This window comes from Macrobrachium nipponense, chromosome 14 (genome assembly GCF_015104395.2).
Source record: "Macrobrachium nipponense isolate FS-2020 chromosome 14, ASM1510439v2, whole genome shotgun sequence".
Classification (NCBI taxonomy): domain Eukaryota; kingdom Metazoa; phylum Arthropoda; class Malacostraca; order Decapoda; family Palaemonidae; genus Macrobrachium; species Macrobrachium nipponense.
The window spans coordinates 19,382,243-19,389,742 of NC_087207.1; positions in this window are offsets into that span (position 1 = coordinate 19,382,243).

Consider the following 7,500-nt stretch of genomic DNA (forward strand, 5'->3'; position numbering starts at 1 on the left):
GCCACCTGACTTACTCTCTCTCTCTCTCTCTCTCTCTCTCTCTCTCTCTCTCTCTAGCACTGAATTAGTCAGGGATAAAGCAGAACTAAAAACAGAAGAGAGAACATTTAAGGCAGAAAGACCTTATATGAATATGAATTATATATATATATATATATATATATATATATATATATATATTATATATATATATATATATATATATATATATATATATATATATATTATATATATGTATATATATATGTATATATATATATATATATATATATATATATATATATATATATATATATATATATATATGTATGACGACCCCCTTTTTGGCCGTAATACAGGTTCTTTATATTTCAATAATCACAGGGATCGTAGGCAGTAAGAAAGTACACAGGGTATGAGGAATGTGGACACAAAAACACCAGAACAAAATTAACAATATTTAATTACAAAATACACTTAAACACTAAATAAGCCTTGTGAGGAACCTTAACATTAAATACACAAAATACAAGGAGCAAATAACAGCTCACAAGGACTCCTAATACTGAAAGCTAACCCTAACAAAGTAAAGGAAAGGACATAACATGCCAAAGGCTCAAATAATACTACGGGGCCCAATAATTGAAAAAACCACTAACCTATAATTATAAGATTGAAGGAAGACTAGAGAAAATAAAGACAGGAAAACCTTAAATCTCCTACCTAACAGTGTTGGTACTAAACTTAAAACTAAATTCAAATAATATTCTGAGGGACAGTAAATACCCAATACCGACAACTCAATACAACATACATATATATACAAAATAATGATATTTAAATACGCAAATCCTCGCGTATAACGAAGTGCACAGGAGTTCACGGAAGTTGCTTCAACATCCCAGCAGCTATACGGGGGAGCCCACAAATTGTCCAGGTAGACCCAGGGGTCGAGATCATTTCCGAGGGACAACACAGGATAATCACCGCTTACCTGGCAATTGCCTCCCTACGAGCCTCCTCACGAGCCCTTAGCTCTCCTGGACAAGCAGCTGAAGACGGACAGGACAGTGGTTGGCGTAACGCCTCATGCGTGGCGGGACAGCGACGACCACGTCTTCCGCCAAATCCTCCGGCTGGGAATCAGGAAGTACAGGCGTCGCAAGTGACGATAACCTGCGCTATCACAGCCGTGATCAAATCACAATGCACATACGCCGGTAGATGGCCTCAGCACATCTACGGAAAACCACTTTCCAAGGGAGGTCCGTCGGAGTATTCCTCCAAAAAGGCGTGAGAGTAAAATCTCCAGAAGGCTGCCAACAAAAAGAGCGTTACGTCCAGAGGCTTATACAGGCCCGAACTATTTTCGGCCGGCCTCCACTCACAGCACTACAGTTCCATTCCAACTCGAAAACAAAATAAAACAATCGTTAACACGATAGTTAGGTAATTCAAAACAACAGCGGAGGAATCACTGAGCAAAAACACTGAAAGTTACGTTAACGTAAAAACAATACAGCTGCTGAACTAAATATAAGAGAACACTTAAAACTAAGTACAAGGCTGATTTAAGAAAATAAACAATCAATAAATTACGTTAATTTGACAATGTATACATATATATATATATATATATATATATATATATATCTATATATACTATATATATATATATTTATGTATATATATATATCAATAATTTTCACATCACCATGATTCATATAAATTATTCGAGCTACAAATGTCCTTTAATATCTATTTCGCTTCTACCTGCGGGAAATTAATAGAATTTTCATATTTGTAAACCGAAGGGGAATTTTTTAGTTGATAATAATTTCGTCCACTCATGAGATCGAACCACCGTCCAGCGGACAGGGACGAAATTACTGTCGTCTTTTAATTTCGTCCTGTCCGCTGGACGGTGGTTCGATCCATGAAGGGACGAAATTATTATCAACTAAAAAAATTCCACTTCGGTTTACATATATGAAAATATATCATTCCAGAGGTATAGCGTATTAGATATTAAAGGACATTTGTAACTCGAAATAATATATATATATATATATATATATATATACTATATATATATATATATATATATATATCATACATATATAGATGACTGTCAAAAAAATATTCTGTTACAACAGAATTCCATATATACTATATAATATATATATATATATATATATATATATATATAGTATATATATATATATATATATATATATATATATTATATATATATATATATATATATGAATGTGAAATATTTTCTACTAAAACAGCTTTGAATATATGATAGTTTTGGAACTTGGAAAGATCAAGTGAATCTATAACCACTGCTAGGTAGCGGCATATTCCTATATCGTTGCCAGAAACACGATTATGGTTAACTTTAACCTTGAATACAATAAACGCTACTGGGGCTAGCTGCCTGCAATTCAGTATGTTTGATGATTGGAGGGTGGATGATTAACATACCAATTTGCAGCCCTCTAGCTTCAGTAGTTTTAAAAGATCTGAGGGCGGACAGTTTTCTTTTACAAAAAGCTAAAAAAGGAATATTCTGATTTTAAATACTTCCTCATTCCTTGGCTTCCACGGGAGTGATTTACGCCTGAAAATACCAAACAGATCTCAGCTTGTGAATTTCAGAACTCTGGGAAAACACAGTCCATTGGGTACATGGTTACCTTGGCTCTTTCCAGGAGAAACTGTGTGAAACATTACTAAACTTTGCCCTCATAGACGCGTCTTGAAATACGACCTCCAGTGCTGCTTCTCATTTTCCAGAACTGTGAGTTCATGGAACATCCATTCATCTCTTCTCTCTCTCTCCTCTCTTCTCCACTTTCCCCTCTCCGTCTCCTCTCCTCTCTCTCTCTCTCTCTCTCTCTCTCTCTCTCCTCTGCCATGACTAATTCTGCTGTTCTTGATTATTAGTCATGATAATCCATAATTATTCAATAAATTGAATGATGATGATTATTATTATTATATTCCTAATAAAAATTATTATTATTATTATTATTATTATTATTATTATTATTATTATTATTATTATTATTATTGTTATTATTATTATTATTATTATTAACCAGATCTTATTTTTCATGGCTTTGGCTTTGTAAAGTTGTGTTTCATATCTTCTTGCATAATCAACAGCTTGAGTTCCAGCAACTTCATACAGTTGTTGAAATGTACTCCGGTTGTAGTGTTGCTGTGGGTACAAGATGAACCAAAACAAAAACTTCTTGCAGTTTTCTTCTGTTTTTGTTTTGGTTCATCATGTACACACAGCAACACTACAACAGAAGTACATTTCAACAACTGTATAAAGTTGCTGGAACTCAAGCTGTTCATTATGCAAGAAGATATGAAACACAACTTTACAAAGTCAAAGCCATGAAAAATAAGATCTGGTTTATAAGTGAATGTTTGAAGAACAAAGTGTGTCCATTATTATTATTATTATTATTATTATTATTATTATTATTATTATTATTATTATTATTATTATTATTATTATTATTATTAATTATTATTATTATTATTATTATTGTACCTCAAGGACGTTTAAGGATAAAGAGAGCCGGTATATTGATGTTGAATCTTCTGAAACATAAAAAAACTGTTACAAAATTATTTCATTCTCTCAAAAAATTATTTTTTCAACTACCGAATGTGGCCTGTGATGAAAAGTATTTTACACAGCTATTCTTTGTTCTAAAAAATGTACTCTTTCCAGCTACTAGATTTTTTCATTGAAAGAAAAATATTTTCTAAAGTTATTGCATGCTCTCAAAAAATGGTTTTTTCAACTACGGAATGTGGTCTTTGATGAAAAGGATTCTATACCACTCAAAAAAAGTACTCTTTGAGCTACTAAATGTGTTCTTTAAAAAAATATATATTTTATAAAATTATTTCATGCTCTCAAAAACGTATTTTTTCAACTAGTAAATGTGGCCTCTAATAAAAAGTATTGCATAAGCACATTTCATGCCCTAAAAAAAATGTTTATTTATTCTAATCCGGTACTCGTAATCTCCTGAGTAATGTCATCTTCAGTGAGCCTGCCATCCTACGCCTTTGATACGAACCCTAGGGCAGAATTTTTAAGTAGAGACACCAACACAATGTCCCACTTTGCTCCTGAGGCCGAATTATTCAGTGGATTTGCCTCCAAGTGCCGACGGATTCCGACGGATTCCCTCTAATGCTTGTTTTCTGGTCCCGTTGGTAATCTCTGACCCGTGTCGTGTGTTTGTGTTTTCAAAAGTGTTTCTCACTGACAGGTTTTGATACGAGGATTCTCTCTTCCCTTCTTTTCTCTCTCTCCTCTCCTCTCATCATATATATATATATATATATAATATATATATATTTATATATATATATAATAGATATACGATATATATAGATAAGATAATAGATATTATAGATATTATATATATATATAAATTATATATATATATATATATATATATATATATGTGTGTATATATTATGTATAATATATATATATATATATATTATTATATATATATATATATATATATAATTATATATATATATATATATATTAGAGAGAGAGAGAGAGAGGAGAGGAGGAGAGAGAGAGAGAAGAGAGAGCGAGAAGAATCCTCGTATTAAAACCTGACAGTGAGAAACACTTTTGAAAACACAAACACACACACGGGTCAGAGATTACCAACGGGACCAGAAAACAAGCATCAGAGGAATCCGTCGGCACTTGGAGGCAAATAATAATTCAGCCTCAGGAGCAAAGTGGGACATTTTGTTGGTCTTTCTACTTGAAAATTCTGCCCTAGGGTTCGTATCAAAGGCGTGGGATGGCAGGCTCACTGAATTATGAATATTAATGAAAAAGGCATTACTCACGAGATTACGTAGTACCGGGTTAGAATTAATAAACATTTTTTTAGGGCATGAAATGTGCTTATGCAATACTTTTCATTAGAAGCCACATTTGCTAGTTGAAAAAAAATACGTTTTTGAGAGCATGCATAATTTTAAATAATATATATATATATATATATATATATATATATATATATATATATATATATATATAAATATATATGTATATATGTATATATACAGTATAAACATACAAAATTATATATGTATACATAAATCTATATATACTATATGATATATATATATATATATATATCTATATATATATATATATATATATATATATATATATATATATATATATATATATATTGATTCCGAAGTAGAGCGAATTGGATACTGTAGGACATTTGTAACTTGATGCATGTCTATGAATCACGGTGATTGTGATAAAAATTCATATATATATATATAATATTACATATTATATAATATATATTCTATATATCTATAATATATATTCTCATAGCATATTATAGCATATACCCATGATACCTCTTAATTTCTGTTAAACTCTCACGTCAATATGAGCAACAATTAATCATGAATAGAAGCCAGCCCTCTGGCAATCAGTTAGACTAGTATGTAACTGATCCCTGAGATTATCCAGAATGGATACTGATTCAGTAATTACCATGATCGTCAAATAGGTAAAGGATTAAGTAACGATTAACCCACCACATTAATGATCACACCCACTAACGTAGCGAACACAACCACGACAATAATGTTCATACCCACTCCACTACAGTAACGAACACACCCACTACAATAATGATCATACCCATTAACTTATAAATCACAACCGATACGTTAACGATCAGACCCACTACCATAGTGATCATACCCACTACATTAACGATCACACCCACTTCAGTAATGACCATACCCACTACCTTAACGATCACACCCAGTACGATGATCATACCTATTACCTTATAGATCACAACCACTACAATAATGATCATTCCCACAAAAATAATTGACACCCACTACATTAACATTCACATCCACTATAGCAACGATCACACACAGTACATTAACGAATAATTCCTCTAGAATAATGGCCATTTCCACTACAATAACGAACAAATCTCCCACAATAACAATCCCATTCATTAAGCTAACGACCACACCCACTACATTAACGATCAAATCTACTACAATAACAATCATATAAAATCACGATCACACCAAATAGAATGATGATCACCCCACTATAACAACGATCACGCCCACTACAATATCCATTAAACCTACTACAATATCCATCAAACCCACTACAATATCCATCAAACCCACTACAATAATGATTACATCTACTATTTTCATGATTACATTCACTACAGTAAAAATTACATTTACAGGAACGATCGAGTCCACTACAATAACGATTGCACCTATTACAATTACAATCATAACCCCTACACTAACGGTCACAATCACTACAATATTGATTACACCCACTACAGTATTGATCACATACACTACATTAACGATCTTACAGTAAATATCATACCATAACAGTAACGATTGCATCCACTACAATAACGATCGCACCCATTACAATGAGGATCACACCCTCTACAGTACCGATCGCATCCACTGCAAAAACGATCCCTTCCACTATATAAACGATCTTACCTACTACAATAAATATCATACCACTACAGTAACGATCACATCCACTACAAAAACGAGCAGAACAGGATTCACTCATGAATTATCAAATAAAGACTTGTGTTTAACACCCATATACATATACATGTATTTACATATACATATATATGCATATGTATATACACAGATATATACATATATGTATATATAAATATGTAGTTTAATCTATTAATCCTACCCTATTCACCTTTGAATCAACAACATTTTCAAAAATGGCCACAGTACCATGGCCATTTACAAGGAACGCAGTTAAGAAGGGTGTTTCTTGATGCTATATCTCTTCCCTTCGAGTACTTTTGCTTTTTATAATTCTATGGCATTCCTCAGTAAATATCACAATTATAAAACTCATACATTGGTCTGTAACTCACTGAAAAAAAGGATTTCTGCTTGGTATTTTCAGGTATGAGAAAGCAACCTAATTATGCTCGATAATTTCAGTTTTATTACGAAAGGAATGAGGAAAATGTCAGAGAAGTGTAGAGGATATTCGTAGCTTGTACCTGAGAAAAAAGAATAAGCGGAAAAGAGAGAGAGAGAGAGAGAGAGAGAGAGAGAGAGAGAGAGAGAGAGAGAGAGAGAGAGAGAGAGAGAGAGAACGATGAGGAAAAAGTAAAAATACTTTTTGGGTTTCAAGAATTACTCCAGATATATGAATAGATTTTAAACTGTCAACAGCAAGATTATCAGAATCAAACTGACTTTATTTTCTTCAAGAATTACTAGTTCAATATGAAACTGCTTAGAATATACAATATGTTAAAAGCAAGGCCCTTATATTCGTGACATTCTAGTGACATAATGGCTGCTTAGAGCTTTAAGCAGCATCCTTGTGATAAATATTCATAAAAAGCAGTCCAATAAGATACTGTCTACTCTTGAAATTAG